We start from the raw sequence: 22,256 nt of genomic DNA on the forward strand, positions 1-22,256 counted from the left end.
CATATCATTATAGAAAGTCATCAAAGCACACTGCCACTTTTCAATGACCACTTGCCACTTTCCAACAGCTGCACAGGAGCATGAGGCACAAACAAGTCACCTTCAAGAAAATGGAAGCAGGGGTTGGCAATTGAGAAGACCACTGCTCAGAACAACTCCTCAGTCTGGATTTATTAGATACAGATAACAGTCAACAAAGGAGTTAAAAGAGATTATAGATAAACAAGATATGTCTGATCAAGTAATATAGGATTTGTGGTTGAGTAAACACATTTAAAGGAAATCACCTAATTAACTACAGGTGATCTCTGGAGAAGGGGAGATAACAGAAAAAAGAAGCAGGTGGTATTCCACTTTGAGCTGGCTGGGCCTTCTCAGCTGCTGGGCTTCAAGGATGTATAACATCCTCTCCTCCAGAGGCCTGTTGCTGGTATGTTTGGATGTTTGGTCAGTACATTGTTCTGAGGGACAGTTACAGCACACAAGAAGACAATAGAGAGAGAATAAATAAAAGAACTACAAAATGGCAGAAACAATTAACAAAATGTCAATAAGGACTTACCTATTAGCAATTCCTTTAAATGTAAATGAATTAAATTCTCCAATCAAAAAACATACAATGCTTAAATGTATGAAAAGCAAGACCCCACTACATGTTGCCTATACAAGACTCACTTCAGATTTAACAACACATATAGGATGAGCAAAGGGATGAAAAATCATCAAGAGGATAAAAAGATTGTAAGTAGGTATGCACCCAATATTAGAGTAACTAAATATAGAAAGCTAATATTAACAAATCTAAAGGGAGAAATAGACAAAATACAGTAATATTAGAGAACTTTAATGTACCACTTTCAACAATGGATAAATTATGTAGACAAAATTAATAAGGAATTATTGGATTTGAACTAAATTTTAGACCAAAAGAACCTAACAGACACACAGAAGAGTCCATCTAAGTGGCAGAATACACATTCTTTCTAAGTGCATGTGGAACATTCTAAGGAATAAATCATTTGTTAGGTAACAAAACAAGTATTAACAAATTAAAGAAGATTAAAACTGTTTCAAGTATCTTTTCCAACCACAATAATATAAAACTAGAAATCAGTATTAAAAGAAAAACTGGAAAAGTCACAAATAGATGGAAATTAAACATCACACTCTTAAATACTCAGTCAAAAAAGAAATAGAAAATTTAAAATATCTTGAGACAAATGAAAATGAAAACACAGTATAAGAGATGCAATAAGACTTTGTTTTCCTGAACCTCTTATGGGATGCAACAAAGCATTTCTAAGAGGAAAGTTTATAGTGATAACTACTTATTTGAAGAAAAAAGAAATACCTCAAGTAAACAACTTATCTCAAATGAAGACCTTAAAGAACTAGAAAAAGAACAAACTAACCTCAAAGTTAGCAGAACGAAGGAAATAACAAAGTTAAGAATTTAAATAAAGAAAACAGATATCAGGAAAACAATATAGAAGATCAAACTAAGCTGGATTTTTAAAATACTAGCAAAATTGACAACTCTTTAGGTAGACTAACCAAGAAAAATACAAAGGAAAATTCAAATAAAATCAGAAATGGAAGAGGAGACATTACCACTAATACTGTAGGCATACTAAAAATCATGAGGTTGCTATGAACAATTATAGACCAACAAATTGAATAATCTAGATAAAATGGATAAACATCTGGAAACAAATAACCTACCAAGTTTGAATCACAAAGAAAAAGAAGACCTAAACAGACCAATAACAAGTAGTATGATTGAATCAGTAATTTTTTTACAGATTATTTATTTATTTATTTGACAGAGATTGCAAGTAGGCAGAGAGGCAGGCAGAGAGAGACAGAGGAAGCAGGCACCCTGCTGAGCAGAGAGCCTGATGCGGGGCTCGATCCCAGGACCCTGAGATCATGACCTGAGCGGAAGGCAGAGGCTTAAACCCACTGAGCCACCCAGGCACCCCCGAATCAGTATTTTTTTTTTTTAAAGAAAGAAAGAAAAAAAATGCTAGAAAGGAAAATCCCAGGACCAGATGATTTCACTGGTGAATTCTAATAAACATTTAAAATAGAATTAACACCAATGCTTTTCAAATTCTTCCAAAAAATGAAAGAGAAAGGTATTCTTCCAAACTCATTTTAGGAGACCACATTACCTTAAGTGAGGTAAGGACACTATAGAAAGAAAAAAAGAAAATTGCACCTCATATTTCTGATGATCCTGGATGCAAAAATCCTTAACAAAATAATAAGCAAACTGAATTCAACAGCACATTAAAAGGATCTTAAACCATGATCAAGAGGGACTTGTCCCTGGGAAGGAAGCTTGATTCAATATACACAAATCAATAAATATGATATGCCATATTAACAGAAAGATAAAAATCACATGATTATCTCTATAGATTCAAAAAGATATCTGTCGAAATTCAACTCTCCCTGCTTGTGTTCCCCTCTTGCTGTCTCTCTATCTGTGAAATAAATAAAGATCTTTAAAGATTTATTTATTTATTTTAGAAAGAGGGAGAGAGACTGTGCGAGTAGGGGGAGGGGTAAAGGAAGAGAGAGAGATAATCTCATGAAGACTCCTTGCTGAACAAAGTGCCTGACATGGGACTCAGTCTCACAAACCTGAGGTCATGATCTGGGCCAAAAGCAATAGTTGGAAGCTTAACAAGCTGAGCCACCCAGGCACCCTGGTACTGAGGTACTTGGGTGGCTCAGCAAGGTAGGCTTCTAACTCTTGATTTTTTTTTTGTTTTTTTTAAGATTTTAAGATTTTATTTATTTATTTGATAGAGAGAGACACAGTGAGAGAGGGGATACAAGTAGGGGGAGTTGGAGAGGAAGAAGCAGGCTTCCCATTGAGCAGGGAGTCCAATGCTGGGCTTGATCCCTGGATCCTGGGATCATGACCTGAGCCGAAGACAGACACTTAACAACTGAACCACCCAGGCGCCCCTTAACTCTTGATTTTGTATCAGGTAATGATATCAGAGTCATGAGATTGAACCCATGATGGAACCTACACTGAGTTTGGAGCCTGCTTAAGATTCTCTCCCTCCCTCTCTCTCTGCCCCTCCCCTCCCACCGCTTGTGCTCTCTCTCTTTCTAAAACAAAACAGAACAAAACAATATGGTACTGGTATGAAAATATACACACTGTCCAATGGAACAGAATGGAGCCCCCAAATAAGCCATGCATATATTGTCAACTAATCTTTTCCAAGGGCGCTAATAATACACAATGGGGAAAGAATAATCTCTTAAATGGAACCGGGACAACTGAATATCCACATGTAAAAAAATCTGGACCCCCATCTTATACCACTCCCAGAAATTAACCCAAAGTGCTTTACAGAGGAAACATAAAATCTGAAATCAGAAACCTCCTAGAAGAAAACATAGTGAAAAGGCTCCTTGACACTGATCTTGGTAACCATTTTCTGGATCTGACACTAAAAGTACAATCAATAAAAGTAAATATTAATTAAGTCTGACTGTATTAAACTAAAAAGCTCTGCATAGTAAAAGAAACCATCAACAAAATAAAAAGGCAATCTATGGAGTGGGAAAAACTATTTTCAAATCATATATCTGAAAAGAGGTTAATGTCTAAAATATATAAAGTACTCATAAAACTCTATGCCAAAAAATAAAATAAATATGAAGTACAATTTAAACATAGGCAGAAAATAGAAATTTTTCCAAAGAAGGCATACAAATGGCCAACAGATACATGGAAAAAGATGCCCAATATTGCTAATCATCAGGGAAATACAAATCAAAACCACAGTGAAACAAATATAAGCTCATATTTGTGAGAACGGCTATCCTCAAAAAGAGATAACAAATGGTGAGGATGTGGAGAAAATGGAACCGTGTTTATAGTTGGTGGAAATGTAAATTGGCACACCCAAAATGTAAATTGGCACACCCAGAAGTGCCCTCAAAGAATTAAAAATCAAAGTATCAGGGTGCCTGGGTGGCTCAGTTTGTTAAGCTTCCAACTCTTGCTTTTGGCTCAGATCATGACCTCAGGTTTGTGAGACTGAGTCCCATGTCAGGCGCCTTGCTCAGCAAGGAGTCTTCTTGAGATTATCTCTCTCTCTTCCTTTACCCTTCCCCCTACTTGCATGGTCTCTCTCCCTCTTTCTAAAATAAATAAAAAAATCTTTAAAGATTTTTATTTATTTCACAGATAGACAGCGAGAGAGGGAACACAAGCAGGGAGAGTGGGAGTGGGAGAAGCAGGCTTCCCGCTGAGCAGGGAGCCCGATATGGGGCCTGATCCCAGGACCCTGGGATCATGACCTGAGCCAAAGGCAAATGCTTAACGACTGAGCCACCTAGGTGCCCAATAAAGAAATCTTTAAAAAAGAAATCAAAGTATTATATAATCCAGCAATCCCACTTTGGGGTATATATCCTGGAAAAATGAAATCAGTATATTGAAGAGATATCTGCATTCCTATGTTCATCAAATCATTATTCATAATAGCCAAAATCTGAAAACACCCTAAGTGTCCACAGTTGTATGAATGGATAAAGAAAATATAAAATACATACACACACTGGAATATTATCCAGCCTTTTAAAAAAGGAGAAAATCCTTCTATTTGTAACAACTTGGATTAACCCAGAGGACATTATGCTTAGTGAAATAAGCCAGGCACAGAAAGATAAACACTGCATGATTTCTTCTATATGTGGAATCTACAAATGTCAAAGTAATAGCAACAGAGATTAGAATAGTGGTTACCAGTGAGTGGGGGCAGAAGGAGGGTTGGAAAGATGTTGGTCAAGTGGTACAAACTTTTGGTTATTATATGAATAAAGCCTAGAGATTCAAGTAAAGCGTGGTGAGTATAGTTAATATTACTGTATTGAAATTTTCTAGAATAATACTTGAAATTTTCTAGAAAAATAGATCTCAACTATTCTCACCACCAAAAAAAAAAGGGTGGAGAGAAAGAAACTAACTTTGTGAGGTGATGAATATGTTAATTAGCCTGATTGTGGTAGTCATTTCATAGCATAAATGTATATCAAAATATTACTTTGCACCCTTTAAATATATAACATTTTTATTTGTTCATGGGCACCTGGGTGGCTTAGTTGGTTAAGCATCCAACTCGATTTCAGCTCAGGTCTTGATCTCAGGATTGTGGGATCGAGTCCGTGATGGGCTGGGTGCGCAGGGGAGAGTCTGCTTGAGATGATCTCCCTCTCTGTTTCCCCCTCCCCCTGCTCATGCACTAACACTCTCTCTTTCAAATAAATAAATGAAATCTCAAAAAAAAAACTATTTTATTTGTTCATTATTCCTCAATAAAGCTGGAGGGGTGGGGGTGGTTGCATTGGTACAGAACTATGCTGGTGTCAATACCAAGCATGAAATTAGAGAAGTATTCTAGATTTCACATTGCCACAGCAGCTACCATAACCTTCTGAAACTCCATGGGTTTCTCTTTCTCCTAGAAGTGTCCTGTTGGCAATAGCAAGCCAGACTGACACCCTCCTCTCAGATTTGGCAAATGTCTCTAGAAAAAGCCCACCTAGAAGGGTCTGTTCCCTCTCAGGAATATTAATTATCTATTGATGCTACCATACTTTTTCCAATGTATTTTTTTCCAATATTTCTAAATTTTGATTCTGTTATATGTGGTTGCTAGGTAGAAGCAAGAGCTTCTTGGTACTTACATTATCCTACTTGGAAATAGAGTTTCGGGGATGAATTTGAATTGGGAAATTTTTCAACAACCTTCCTCTCATCCTTTCACCAGCTCTCCATCTTGAAAATCACAGTGAGTCCTTAACTTCATACCAGATACTGTACTAGCTTCAAGTGATACAAACATGTGTGATACATAGTTGGTCCTTGCCATTATAGAGCTTAAAATTGAGTGGGAGAATTACATTTAAAAAAAAATCAGCATACAAAAGTAAGTGCTACAAAGGAAAAGAATAAGGTAAAAAGTGCATAAGGTTAAAAAAAAAGGGCAGTTCATTTTTTTTTTTTTAATAAAGATTATTTATTTATTTATTTTGACAGACAAAGACCACAAATAGGCAGAGAGGCAGGCAGAGGCGGGGTGGGGAAGCAGGCTCTCTGCTCAGCAGGGAGCCTGCTTAGCAGAGAGCCTGAAGCTGGCTGGATCCCAGGACCCTGGGATCATTACCTGACCAAAGGCAAAGACTTGAACCCACTGAGCCACCCAGGTGCCCCTTAAAGGCAGTTGATTTAGATTGCAGGGTCATGTTAATCCTCCCTAAGGCAACAATTAAATTGAGACTTCAAAAATAAGAAATTATTCCAGAAAAGAATGGAAACAAGATCATTTCAAGGCAAAGAAACATTGTATGTAATATTGTGAAGTGGGAAAGTATGACATTATGATTTGTAGTGAGATACATATATATATATATATATATATCTTAATCTTATATATTCATATGTATATGCACATGAATATATATGCATTTATTTTATCTTCCTGTTTCTGGCACAGAGCTACCAAAACCCTTGGATTTCCTGTGATGGGAGTGGTCAAAGTGTTTTTTTGTTGTGTTAATGAGGTGATTTATAGAAGGCACCTAAGGATGGGTGCTGGATAACCAACAAATGATTAGAGGTTGCAACTTTCAACCCTATCCCTTGACCTCCAGGATGGGGAGACAACTGGCAATTGAGTTCAGGCATGTATGCCTAACAAGTTAATCAATCATGCCTGTGTAATGAAGCCTCCATAAAGACTCAAAAGGAGAGGGCTGGGAGAAATTCCAGGTTGGTGAACCATGAAGTCTGGGGAGAGTGGTGCATTCAAAGAGGCATAGATGGTCCATGACCTTTCTCATACTTTGCCTTATGCATCTCTTCCACCTGGCTATCTTTGAGTATATACTTTCATAACAAACGAGTAATCAAGTAAGTGTAATGTTTCTCAGAGTATTGTGGAACCTTTAATCTAGGGCTGGTTGGTCAGAAGGTCAGGTGATAAACTGGGCCTGTGCTGGGCATCGGAAGGAGGTTGGGGAGGTCCATTGGGAATGAGTCCTTAGATTGTGGGGAACTGATGCTACCTCCAGGTAAATAGTGTCAGCCCTGAGTTAAATTGTAGGACACCTAGCTGGAGTCAGGAAGCACTATGTGGTATGAGGGTGGGGGACCCACCTATGTGTTTGGTGACCAGAAGTGTTTTGTGTGAGCAGTAAGGGAAATGCAAGATATGGAAGATGGACTTTTTCTCATACAGAAAGATGTTTTCATCAAGTATTTGAAAACATGCAAGCCTGAGTGAGGAGTATGTCATGAAAGGAGACTAGTGTAGGAGGCCAGGTGACTCAGTGAAGTGCCAATTTGCTTTGTGGAGGCTGAGTTGGAAGAGAAAAATTGAACACAGGGGGATGGATTAGGAGGCTATTGAAAATGACCATGTAAAGAATGACAAGGACTTGGATTAAGGTGGTAGCTGTGGAGGTAGATAACTGGTTGGATTTGAGATCTGTTTTAAAGGTAGAATGGGTAGGACTTAGTGGTAGAACAAACAGGGATCTGAGAGAAAAGGAAGTATCAGAATTTTGGGTTAAAAAATACAAAGCTTATATTTTGTTTATACAGATTTCACACAAAATACTTTAACATGTATTATATTATTTTGAATCTTACAGTAACACAATGGGATTGACATTTTATCCCCTTACAGATAAAAAGACTCAAAGGAATCAAGTGGATGGTCCATTGTAGACCCAATAATTAACCCACAGCTGAGACCAGAACCAAATTCTGCAATACTGGTCCAGGGCTTTTTTTTTTTCTCTTGATAGCTTTATTCCCTCAATATGAATTTGAGAATTACAAGAGAGGACTTTGGTGGAAATTATCAGAAAGCTTGTGTCCCTGCCATGTCCTCAGTCACTATAAAAATCCCAGCCAAACCCATCACCAAGAAATTAAACCAATAATCTGGGACAATAATAATAGCATTAGATGAAGTTTACTCACACCTTCACAAACTCAAACCTTTAACATGTATTATCTCATTTAATTGTCATAATAATCCTTTGGAATGGGTATTAATATTAACCCATTTTTGAGTTGAGGAAAATGAAGCAAAAGAAAGACTAAATAATTTGCCCGAGATGACAGAACTAGTAACGGCCAGGCCAGGATATGCCAGAGTCTACACTATGCTGCCCATTGTCAATTCCAGAAGAAAATTTTAATAGCAAAAAAAAAAAAAAACAAAAAAAACACAGCATAAAAATCTAATTGCATAGAAAACAACCATATGATTGCATGAAAACTGAATTCAGACCCAAAAGATCAGCCAGTTGTGTCTCTGACTCTATAGCTTGCAGGCCATTCCTGGCCCCTCAAACCCTGCATCTCCCCTGGTCTCACTCTCTACCTGTAAAATGAATGCCTTTTATTGCCTTATTTCTAGGGCTCTTTCTGATTCCTATTCTTTTGGTTAGGTTTTTGGTTTTTTTGGTTTTGGGTTTTTTTTTTTTTAATTTGCATGTAGATAATCCTATTGTTAGAAGTTGATTTAGATTGTATTACCACCAGCCAAACCCCTCCCTGGCCATACCCACCCAACTTTCTCTTCAGGCTTAGAAACCTCACACTACCCCCAAGTTTCTTAGACCTTTCTCAGCTGGCTTCCAGGGTGCTCAGTTGTTGATAGCTTGGCAATTAACTCATCCTGCGAGCACATTCCTTGTGTTAAAGTGCTAAATTACAGAGTGTGTTTATCATATGTCAGGCTGACAGCCTCCTGCTGTCAGCTTTGATTTGCTAAGTACCTGCAAAAGATTTGGTGACTGGAACACCTGGTCTGCAGAGCAACTACTCTGAAAAGCTGCAGGCAGCATCTCAAGAGGATACTGTGTGCCCTCATCATGCCCCTCACCACCCCCTCTGCTTTTCAGAAACAAGAAGAAAGGATAAGCCCATGAATGAACCAAGATAGACTCTAGTCTGGACTCATATGGTTAAGCCTTTGCTCTAGCTGACGCTATGATAATAATGGACAATTATGGTATTCTTATTACTATGTACCAGGATCTATGCCAAATACATCACCTGCACAAACTTATTTAATCTTTTCAACATCCCAGGAGCTTAACTAACTCCCCTCCCCACCCCACACCCTGGCTGGTCATTCAGCAGGTGAGCAGTTGAGCAGAACTGGATTTACCCCCTCAAATCTCTGCTCAACCTGAGAATTTACCATCAGGTTTCACAGTCCCTTCCCAGGGCCCTGTTCTCCACACCCCAGGCATCACTCTGCTTTCTGAGAAGTAGTAATGAGTTAGCAAGCAAAACACTTTCTGCTGTGTTTTTTCTTTGCAGTTTCTTTCCACTGCTCAATTAAAACACAGTAGTTCTTACTGTGAAGAAGTCAGTGACTCCTTGATTAGGCAAAATAGGAAGAGTTTGCTGAGTGGCTAATCAAAGGAGACTTTTCAGACTACTGTCTTCTCCATCCATGCAGAATAATTCCAGTTTGATTCAGTCCCAGTCTTTCTGAAATTTGAAAGTCAATGGTCAGCTGTCTTAGTTGGACATAGTATTTTATTAAAAAAAACAAACACTAAAAACTAAGTGCCACTGCTAATGTTTATAATTTGTTGCACTCAGACATACATGGATGAGAATACTATTTTTTGTATATACTAACTGTCATCTTGAACAATTTACTTAAGTTTTTTCAGCATCAGTATCCTCATTGGTAAAATGGAGATAATACTAGTTCTCACCTCAAAAGCTCATATGAAGATGAAAATGTAAAATTTATAGGGGAGAGGAAGCATGAGATTATGAAAATGTATGTGCATTTAAATCTGGTTTCTGGGACGCCTGGGTGGCTCAGTTGGTTGGACGACTGCCTTCGGCTCAGGTCATGATCCCGGAGTCCCGGGATCGAGTCCCGCATCAGGCTCCCAGCTCCATGGAGAGTCTGCTTCGCTCTCTGACCTTCTCCTTGCTCATGCTCTCTCTCGCTGTCTCTCTCTCAAATAAATAAATAAATAATCTTTAAAAAAAATAAAAATAAAAATAAATCTGGTTTCTGACACTTCAAGACATTGGAAGAAGTCACCCTATGTCTGTGGGTCCAGGTTCTTTGCCTTTATTTTTTTTTTTTAATTTTATTTATTTATTTGACATAGAGCTAGAAAGTACAAGTAGGCAGAGCAGCAGGCAGAGGGAGAAAGAGAAGCAGGTTCTCTGTTGAGCAGGGAACCCGAAGTGGGGCTCAATCCCATGACCTTGGGATCATGACCTGAGCGGAAGGCAGCTGCTTAACCGACTGCGCTACCCAGGGCACCCTGTTCTTTGCCTTTAAATGGGAATAATAACACTGCTGTAAGGGTTGTGTTAAGAACTAAATGATAAGGGCACCTGAGTAGCTCACTAGGTTAAGTAGCCAACTCTTGATTTCAGTTCAGGTCATGATCTCAGGATCGAATCCAGCTCCACACTCAACATGGAATCGGCTTGTCCCTCGCTCTCTGTTCCTCTCTCTCTCAAATAAATAAAGAAAGAAAATCTTTAATTAAAAAACCTAAATGACATTATATGTATGTATGTGTGTGTGTGTGTGTGTATATATATATATATATATATATATATATATATATCACCTCATGCAACATTTGGCACAGAATACTTGCTCAGTCAGTATAGTTTCCTCTGTTGACAAGCATTCATATTTTAACTTCTTAATTTTTTTCACACACATATACACTAGATGACTTACCAAGTCAATAGACAAGGGAATATTCATTAATTAGGTTGTTGAAGATAAAAGTCACTTAGTGGGTCTGATATCTTTGCAGACCAGTTAGTTTCTCTCAACTCTTGAAGTTAGGTGCTGCAACTCCAGCCACACAAAGCATATGGGTCAGAAGTAGGACTGAGCAAAATGGTGCAGTGGAAAGGTATGAACCTGCAGTCACAAAAACAGCTAATGAGTGCTGAGGAGAGGATAACAGCACAACATGTTGATCCTATATGTACAGAGTAGTGGGATTTTTCTCTTGACTCTACTTAGCTGGAATAAGGGTCACTTCAAAGCCAAGTCTATTCTGAGGAGATGGGACATTTGCTGGGGGCAAGTAGTGCCCTGCTGTATCTACCCTTCCTAAACTGGGGCTCTTGTACCAGGACCTCAAGGTCCTATAGTTGACAAAATATTTCCCACTATTTTCAGTTCTTTTATTCTCCTTTAAGTATAAAGTTATTTGACATAATTTTTCAATTGGTAATAGATAATTGTCATTCATTATCATGAATAATGACATAATAATAATAATATTTTGAGGTACTTACCTCAAAAGCTCATATGAAGATGCAAATGCAAAATAGGTGAGAGGAAGCATGAGATTATGAAAATGTATATGCATTTAAATATGGTTTAATAATAATAATCAATAATTTATTATTAATTTAATTGATAATAATAATTTATATTATTCAAAATATCAATATCAAAAATGTTTCATGCTAGATTTATATAAAAATATAGTTGTAATGGCCCTTGGGAAAAGAGGGGTCAATTTTGCAGAACACATGCAGTCTTTGGTTGCACTCAGAAGTGTATCCTGAATAAATACACAAATGACTCTTTCCTCCAGGAGCTATCTGCACATATGAGGGAACTAGAAACAGGGAGATTTTTTATTCTTAAAAGTTAACTTCTGGACTGAGAGGAAGGTGGTAACCTCAGACCCCTGGCACAAGAGAGCCTAGTAGGTCAGAGGCCAATACCCAAGTGACAGATGCAAAAATGTGCATGCAATTTGAACCACTAAAAACATTGCAGAACAAAGGGATCTGGTGAAAAAGAGACAACGTGATGAGCTGATGAAAGTACTGGGTTTAAAGTCAGAGACCTTCATTAAGCTCCTAGTTATGTGACCTGGAATAAATTATCAACCTTTCTCAACATGACCTTATTTTTCTGTGAAAGGGGATAGTACTGTCCATCTCAGCAGGATTTTGTGAGGATTAAGTGAATAATACACATAAAATCCCTAGACTGATTTTTGGTACAGAGCATGAACAAATGCATGGTAACTTCTTCAATTCTTAAAACCTTGTGGGGGAAACATCATTCTTTCAACGCGTTGGAGATTTTAAAATTTTTCCTCTGCTCTCCATGTTTGAAAGAAACACTCAGTCTAGTATTTATTGATACTAAAACCCTTTGTTGAGCACTTACTAATGCAGGCATGAAGGAAAGTGATTGACATGCATTCAACATTAAAAGGTACTTTTCATGACCACTTCCTTTTTACAGATTAAGAGACTGAGGCTCTAGCTTTAAGTAGCTCCATCAGTGACCTAGTTAAGAAGTGGCAGATTCAGGATAGAATCCAGGTCTACCAGGAGAGCCAATACACTCAATGGTGGCACTTCTCAGCAACACTAAATTCTTGGCTGCATAGCCTCATTCATCCCACACCCACTCTTGACCTCTTTTTAGTATCTTTTTTACAGGAAAGCCTAACTCATTAGGGATTTATCAACATTCTGATGTAGAGGCTAACAGTACACAGACTCAGCAAATATCTTCTTCATAAAATGAATGATGCAAGAATGTGTTTGAACTACTTAAGGAACCAAACTGCCTCAGGCATTCCCAAGGGCGTTATAAAATACTCAGTCACACACATAGGCTGACTATCCTTGTTCTTATTTATCCATTATATCAGGTCACCTCAACTGGACAAACACAGGGGAATCCTAACTCCGTTCCTATCTGTCTGTGACGCTGAGCTAGAAGTATCTTTAGAGTTTACTTTGTCTTATTTTCTATCAAACAGAACTGGGCGCTAGAGGTTAATAGTAGCAGTAGAGTAGTAGTAGAAGCCTTGATGGCTGTGGCAGTGGTGGCAGCAACAAACACTGAATTTTTATCTTCATTTTATAGGTGAAGAAACAGAGGTTGGATAATTTGTTCAAGGTCAATTACCTAAGAGGTTATGACACTAACATATTTGCACAGTGTATACAACTGAAATCTTAAGTATCAACTCCATCTTAAAAGCATTGTCACCAAAAAAAAAAAAAAAAAGCCCTCATACTATTCTATGTGAGTTCTGTGGATGCATATTTTCTGAAATGTTCAAAATCATATAAATAAAGCAGATATAAATTATAAAGCATAAAAAGTCAGAGAACAATGTGAACTGTGAATAAGGCCATTTGATCTTCTGTGAAGAATGAGAATAAGTATCAGCAAACTTCGCCCTGTGGACCAAATTCAGCCCACCATTTATTTTTGTAAATAAGGTTATTGAAATACAGTCAAGCCCATTTATTCATGTGTTGTCTGTGGCTACCTCTGTGACAATGAGACAGATGACTAGTTGCAACAGTGACTGTATGTCCCGCAGAAGCAAAAAACATGTACTATCTGTCTCTTGACAGAGTTTGCCAGCCGCAGCCCGGAGCACCACCAGTCCCACGGGTGTCCTTCATCCCTCTCCAGGCACATGTCAACCTCCCACCGCTCCTCGGAGGTAACTGCTCTTCTGAATTTGGGGGTAGCATTATCTCGTTTATTTAAAGAGAGAAGTTTGAACACCTAAGCATTTATAGTATTTTACACAGATTTGTTTGCCTTTTCAAAGGAAGTTCTCTACTGAAGGACACAGAGAAATGCACAAGCCTTAAGTCTGCAGCATGCAGGATATTTCCAAAGTGAAAGTAGTTTTGCAAGGTTGTGGTAGTAGCAGAGGTTTTGTCCCCATGTGATCACTACCCGGATCACACTACAGAACGCTGTCAGGACCTCGGAATCCACCTCCCCCGGTCACTGTCCTTTCACGAAAGGATGGATGATTCTGATATCTGTTACCATCTATTAGTTTTGCCTTTTTTATCTTTATGAAAAAGGAAACATTGTATAAACTTCTATATTTGGCTTCTTTACTCAGTTTTATGTTGGTGAGACTCATCCACCTGGTTCCATATCACTATAATTTGTCAATTTCATTACTCTATGGTATACCATTATGTGACTATAACATAGTATTTTTAATATTTTAATTGAGTTGTAGTTTTTATTTCCATTATAATTTTGTCTCAAGATAAAAACTCTGGAGGGCTTTTGTTTTAAATTTTCTTTTAGTGTTAGTGATTTCTTTCAATTTATCTTTAAAAAGGTATGGGCACCTGGGGGTTCAGTCGGTCAAGTGTCTGACTCTTGATTTCAGCCCAGTGTCATGAGATCGAGTCCCACATCAAGAATCACGCTCTGCATAGAGTCTGCTTGAGAGTCTCTCCTTCTCCCACCATCCATCCCCCTACTCATGCTTTCTCTTGCTCTAAAAACAAATAATCCTTAAGTAAATAAATAAAAAGGTATTTCTAGGTGTATTGTCATTATAAAATGTGTTCTAATAATACACACGTTCTAAAATTTATTAATAATTGTTTTATGAGCTAGTTTTAGGTATGCTTTATAAATGTGCCATATGTGCCTTAAAAAAAAATTCTCTAGTTGTTAGAGGCAGTGTTGTTTACATTTACCTTATCAGGCTTGTTACAGGTGCATTCAAATTTCTGTATCTTACTAATTTTTCACCTGTTGGTCTTAAAATTGAGAAAGATATTTTGAAAATTTCCATCATAATGGTGGATCTATCAGTGTGCCATGTAGTTCTTATGCTATAGATATAATGCTATATATATGCTTATATATATTATATGCTTATATATATGTTTTATATATGCTATATATATTATAGGTAATATATATAATGCCATATATATATGTAATTTTATAATTATTATGACCTCCTGTTAAGTTGAACCCATCATATCAGCATTTCATATTAATTTACTTTATACCTAATCATGTTCTTTATTGATCGTAAAGTACAATCCATCTTATCACTTGGGTTTCTCTTGGTTTGTACTTGGCAGTTATGCCTGTTTCCATCATTTTTCTTTCAAGCTTCCCACAGTCTAGTTTCTTTTAAATTTAAGAGAATTGGATTTTTAAAAATTTTATATTATAGTCTATTTCCTTATTGACAGGCATAATCCATTTTAATTCATTGTGATTATTAATATATTATTAATCTATAAAATATAGATTTCTACCATTTTATTTGGTGCTTTCTATTTTTTTCTCTCCTTTTAATCTATCTCCTTTACTGTTGATTTTTTTTTTTACTGACTGAGAGATATATTTGATTTCCAATTCCACTTCCCTCCTTTAATTTTTTGGTAACTAAATACTCTGTTTTTATTCTCTTATCCATAACATTTTACCATAAATACACCTAGAATTTAATCAACAGAACAACAACAATAACAAAAACCCAACAAAACAACAGCAAAAAACTTTCTCAACTATCAAATGCACTCTTTTTAAAAAGCTGTTGGTAATTTTTTAAAAAGCTGATGGATTATAAATGCTTAATCTGTTTGATTTATAATATTTTATAACCTACTTCCAAAGGAAATCCTTACTATGTCTATTTTCAGACCTCAGTAGTAATAGGACATGAGAATTTGTATTCCTTTTCTTTTCCTTATTAGAATGTTCAAGAGTTATCAGAACTTAACAGCATACGAAATAAAACTTTTACAAAGTAAAAGATAATAGCCTGGCAGCCAGATTGTGACATGTCACAGAATATGAATAAGGCTCAAATAAGACCACATTAGGATCATATTTGGAATACAATAGAGATAAGCCCACTCTGCAACCACAATTGACTAGATACCACAACTTCTGACTGACATACGTGATGCTGATGCTTCTTTACAGTGACAACAATAGCCCCCATAATCCTCCCATCTCCTCAATAAAACATACAGTTTCCAATCAATAACTTGTCCCTTCTTCCTTCATCTCTCCTGAGACTCATCCAGCACAAGCCTGAACGAGTCTTCCTAGCCTCCTTCCCCAAACACACCCGCATGGTTTATCTGGAAGGTGCTCTATGCAAGTGAAATAAATCAAACTTTTTTGCTGGGTTTTCCTAGTAGGTTTTGGCCAGAGGACTTCAATAACTTTGATCTCCAATTTTAAAAATAACAAGTAAACTGCTTAAATAATGATAAGATCATGTTGGTATTCCTTTTATTGCAACTTAACAAGCTTTCTAGAATAACCTATACAGAAAAAGCAAGTTATTTTAACAAAATTGGCTTTTGATGGTAGGGTCAGAAACAATCACAGATGAAGCACACATTGTTTAGATTTTGAAAATAGTACTTTATGTCTCACTAATCTAAAACACAATGTGACTGTATAGAAAAAGCATCAGAAGAGTACATTGTAGATTCCATCATAATTATCCTTCATGTATCACTTATTCATCCTGAATCTTATTGTTTCCAGCTGTAAGTGGGCATATTAATAACCTACCTGCTGATCTCCCAACTGAGAGAACATAGACATATGACCGAAAGTTTATTTATAGTATCATTGTATATCTGTAAATGTAACATATATGTGATAGCAGTAGTTCTCAAACATCATTGCATACTAAAAATCACCTGTGGTTTCTGTGGGGTTTTTTTGAATAACAATGTCCCTATTTAAACAGAATTCTGAGGATTAGACCTAAAATCAATATTTTTGAAAACCCCTCAGATGTTTCCAATATGAAGCCAAATTTGTGAACCAGTGAGTTAGAGCAGTGCTTTTCAAACCTTAATGTTTATAAGAATCCCTTTTGTTCTTGATAAGATGAAAACTCTGTCTGTAATGGGACTCCACATAGCATAGTTTCAGCAAGTTCCCAGATGACATTGATGTTGCCCATCTATGGCTTGTGGAATAAAGACCTTAGAAAATATCTTTAAAAGACTGGAAGAAAATAAAAATTATAAATACTCTTATAACTCAAATTGATAGCAAAAGCTAATACATCATCTTGGGACCAGAGGCAGTCACTACAAAAGAAACTTCAAGGAAAATACTTGTGTATCCCGCCCTACCTATCTCTCTCATCTTCCAGTTGGAGGAGAAAAACCAGCTAGAAAGACTAACACAAAATGGGTAAGAAAACAGGAAAGAACAGAAAAGTAAACATTTAATGAATTTGGTTTATAAGACATTAAAGGAATTAAGCATTCATTAAAATTTTCACTTTGGCAAAGTGAAACTAATTGTCAATATGTACATTTAAATTGTGCTATTTGTACTGTACTTTTATAAATAATGTAGTGTTGGAAAAAAATGCACCAATATATGTGAATGCGCTGTGAAATGTCCTGACTGCACTACAAATAGATCTTTCATTAGGGTATCTTAAAAAAGTAACTGAATAGATTCTAAACATTAATGAAGCTTCAAGATCCAGTGAGGTTAAGTAAATATATATTTAAGAGGTTCCACAATTCTATAACCAATACTGCCCAGAGACCAGTGAATTGGTTTAAATCACAAGCCAAAGAAAGGAAAAAAAAAAAAAAAAAAGATGATGCCAGATTATTATATCTCAAAACAGCTATTCTGCAACTTTCAACATTGAGGTTGAGAACCTATTATGTATTGTTATTAAAATACAAGACCTGTTTCCTACCTTTAAGTAACTCCTTAAATCTAGTAAGGATGTTGCAATATCACTGCTGGAAATTAGATGATTTAAATTTCCCCTATGAGCTGAGTTCAGTCTTGGGTTTGCTACTTATTTTTCTTTCTACCTCCCAGAGCTTGGTGGACAGTAAGAGCCCCTTTTATTTATTTATTTATTTATTTATTTATTTATTTATTTTAAGATTTTATTTACTTATTTGAGAGAGAGAGAGAAAGGGTGAGTGGGGAGAAGGTCAGAGGGAGAAGCAGAGTCCCCGTGGAGCTGGCAGCATGATGTGGGACTCCATCCCGGGACTCTGGGACCATGACCTGAGTGGGAAGTAGTTGCTTAACCAACTGAGCCCCAGGTGCCCAGTAAGAAGCCCTTTTAATCTTGCAAATGAAATACACTTTGAGGATAAAGGAAGAAAAAAGATTAGAGTAGAAAAAATTTTATTATCTTCATGTGCCAAGGCAGAGCCAGACCCATAATTCATGAGATACTGGCAGATAAGTTGTTGTGAGGCTTCATAACTTCCAAGAAATCATTGTCTGGACTGCAGATACACAATGAAAACAGATTTATTGTTCCAAGAAGTTAGGGACATGGGATGGAATGGATAGCATTGGAGCTGGAGTTTTATTGTTCCCTGAATGATCCATACTTTGATTTGAACATTAAGTTCTCAAACTTGCTGTTAGGAATTCCTGCCTAAAGATATCACCCTGGGTGGCTCTGTGGGTTAAGCCTCTGCCTTCGGCTCAGGTCATGATCCCAGGGTCCTTGGATCGAGTTCTGCATTGGGCTCTCTGCTCTGCAGGGAGCCTGTTTCCTCATTTCTCTCTCTCTGCCTGCTTCTCTGCCTCCTTGTAATCTCTGTCAAATAAATGGATAAAATCTTAAAAAAAAAAAAATCACCCTTAATCTAGAGACTCTCTGAGGAGAGAGAATGAGCAACTGGGGAGTCTGGGAAAAGAAACCAGGCATCAACAGTCAGGTCTTGATGAGCTCTTACTAGTTATGTCTTTTAACAGGCCCCAGTTATAAATGTTCCTGTCACCATTTTCAGAAAAGCTAGAAAATCCTCCTCACCTTCCCTGGGGAAACTAATATGCCTAAAAAGTCAAGAGGCAATTGACATTTTCCACTGAGACAAAACGTCCATTCTAGACATATTCTATCCAGTCGGGGAGGCTGCTTTGAATATGACCAAGTTGTGTAGTTTTCATAATTAAACTTCCGTGTTCCAGTAGTATTACTCTGTTGCACAGTCAGAGATGAAACACCATGTACAAATGCTCATAGGGTTCTTCTGCACAAGAGAATTTCATTTCGGGGTGCCTGGGTGGCTCAGTGGGTTAAGCCGCTGCCTTCGGCTCAGGTCATGATCTCAGGGTCCTGGGATCGAGTCCCACATCTGGCTCTCTGCTCAGCAGGGAGCCTGCTTCCTCCTCTCTCTCTCTCTCTGCCTGTCTCTCTGCCTACTTGTGATTTCTCTCTGTCAAATAAATAAATAAAATCTTTAAAAAAAAATAAATAAATAAATAAATAAATAAAATCTTTAAAAAAAAAAGAGAGAATTTCATTTCAAGTTACTTGGATAAGAGACTTAATCATATGCCAACTAAAGAGTAAAGATCACAGACATGGTTTTGTCCAGCATTTTGATAAAGATTATGAAACCTTCAGATATCAATTGCCTCTTTTTCATTTGTCTTTGGTTTTCATCAACTTGACTATGCTGTGTCTTGATATGAATCTCTTTGTGTTTATCCTACTTGGGATTCACTTAGCATATTAGATATGTAGATTACTGATTTTCATCAATTTAGGGAAAATTACCTATGATTTCTTTAAATTCTCCAAGTTCTAGTTTTCTTTGCATTCTTATTACATGGAGGTTAGTACTCATGATATTATCTCAGAGTTCAGAGGTTTTGTCCATTTCTTCTTTATAGTATTTTTTTCTATCTCCTTTAGATAATTTCTGCTGATCTTGCTTCAAATTCAACTGATTTCTTCTGCCAATTCAAATGTTCCATTGAATGTTCTAGTGAATTTTTCTTTCTTGTTGTACTTTTTAAATCAAGACTTTCTGTTTGGTCTCTTTTATAATTTTTCTTACTGAAATTTTTATTTTTATTATTGATCAACATACTTTCATTTAATTCTTTAAAAATGCTTCCCTTTCGTTCTTTGAATATATTTGTAATAACTGCTGTGAGGTCTTTGCTAAATTCAGTTTAGGAGCATATTTGCCATTGACTATATTGACTGCTTTTTTCTTGAGTATGGCTCATACATTCTTATTTCTTTGCATATCTCATAATTTTTTGTTAAACTGGAAATTTTATTTAAACTAGTTATTTTCTTCCTTATTTTTTTTAATTATTTATTTATTTGACAGACAGAGATCACAAGTAGGCAGAGAGGCAGGCAGAGGTGGTGGGGGAGGAAGCAGGCTCCCCACTGAGCAAAGAGCCTGATGTGGGGCTCAATCCCAGGACCCTGAGATCATGACCTGAGCTGAAGGCAGAGGCTTTAACCCACTGACCCACCCAGGCGCCCCTTTCCTTCTTTATTTCTAACCAGAAACCAACGTTTGGCTTGGAATTTTTTTGTTCCAGTGGAAAAATTACCCACCAATTTTTCAGCACAATGTACTTTCACATGGAATGTTAGCAGAAATTCAAATAGAACATACTTTTAACAGCATTTGACTTTTTGGCTCAAAATAATCATCTCTCCCAGAAATTACTCTCTTTATCCCTCATATGATTTGACAATGAGCAGATTTCTCATTAAAAAACAAAAAAAAATTAATTTTTTTCCTTGAGTTTTTGTGGGTTTTATTTTTGTTTTTGTTTTTGTTTTACTTTCTAATGTAGATACATACAATATTGCATGAGTTTCAGACATACAACATCGTGATTCAACAACTCTATATATTATGCTAGGCTCACCACCAGTGTAGCTACCATCTATCACAATACAATGCTGTTACAATACTACTGACTATATTCTCTATGCTTTTCATTTCTGTGACTTACTCACTGCATAACTAGAAGCCTGTACTTCCCACTTCCCTTCACCCATTTCATCCCCTCTGGCAACTACTAGTTGTCTGTATTTATGGGTCTTTTGTTTTTCTTTGTCCATTTATTTTTAGATTCTACATATAAGTGAAATGATACAGTAGTTGTCTTTCTTTGACTTATTTAACTTAGCATAATATTGCATAGGTCCATCTATGTCTTTGCAAATAGCAAAATATCATTCTTTTTTATGGCTGAGTAATATTCCTATACACATACATATATAAACATACACTTATTATAAACATATATAAATATACACATATATATGTATATACACACACCACATCCCACATCTTTATCCATTCATCTGCTGATGGATAATTAGACTTAGGGTGCTTACATATCTTGGCTATTGTAAGTAATGCTACAATAAACATAAGAGTGCATAGATCTTTTCTAATTAGCATTTTTGTTTTTTGGGGGGGTAAATATCTGGTAGTAGGGCTACTGGATTGTATTAGAGTTATTATTGTATTAGATTAGACTAGAGTAGTAGAGTTACTGTTATTTCTATTTTTAATATTTTGAGGAATCTTCCTATTGTCTTCCACAGTGGTGTACCAATTTAGATTCCCACTAATAGTGCATGAGGGTTTCCTTTTCTCCACATCCTCACCAGTACTTGTTATTTCTTATCTTTTCTATGCCAACCATTCTTACAGGTGTGGGGTAATAGCTCATTATTGTTTTGATTTGCAGTTCCCTGATAACTAGTGGTACTGAGCATTTTTCCATGTGTTTGTTGGCCAACTGTGTGTCTTCTTTGGAAAAATGTCTATTTTTCTCATTTTACTTGGCTTTTTTTTTTCTCCTTTTGGTGTTGAGTTGTATAAACTTGTTATATATTTTGGATATCAACCACTTGTCATATCATTTGCAAATATTCTCTCCCATTTACCTTATCACAATTGCCTTTTTGTTTTGTTGATTTTCTTTGCTATGCAAAAGCTTTTTATTTTGGTAGAGTCCCAATAGTTGTTTTCTTTTCTTGCTTTTGTTTCCCTTCCCTGAGAAGGAATATCCATAAATATGTTGTTTATGCCTAAGAGATTACTCCCTATATTTTCTTTTAGGAATTTTATGGTTTCAGGTGTCCCATTTAGGTCCTTAATCTGGCTTAAGAATATTTTTGTGTGCAGTATAAGAAAGCAGTTCAGTTTCATTCTTTTGTATAGAGCTGCTTAGCTTTCCCAATACCATTTATTGAAAAGACAGTCTTTTCCTTGTTGTATATTCTTGTTTCCTTTGTTGTAGATTGGTCATTTAAACATGGGACTATTTGGGCCTGTCTATCCTGTTCCATTGATCGGTGTGTCTATTTTTCTGCCAGGATCTTGCTGTTTTGAATACTTTATCTTTGTAGTATAGCTTGAAATCTGGTATTGTAATACCTCCAGTTTTTCCTCAAGATTGCTTCAGCTATTTGACATCTTTTATGGTTCCATGCAAATTTTAAGATTTTTCTTGTTCTGTTTAGAAAAAAAAAAATTGCATTTTGATAGAAATTACATTGAGTGTGTAAATTCCTTTGGGTAGTGTGGACATTTTAATAATATTCATCCAATTTTTAAACATGCTATATCTTTG

This window comes from Mustela erminea, chromosome 3 (genome assembly GCF_009829155.1).
Source record: "Mustela erminea isolate mMusErm1 chromosome 3, mMusErm1.Pri, whole genome shotgun sequence".
Lineage (NCBI taxonomy): Eukaryota > Metazoa > Chordata > Mammalia > Carnivora > Mustelidae > Mustela > Mustela erminea.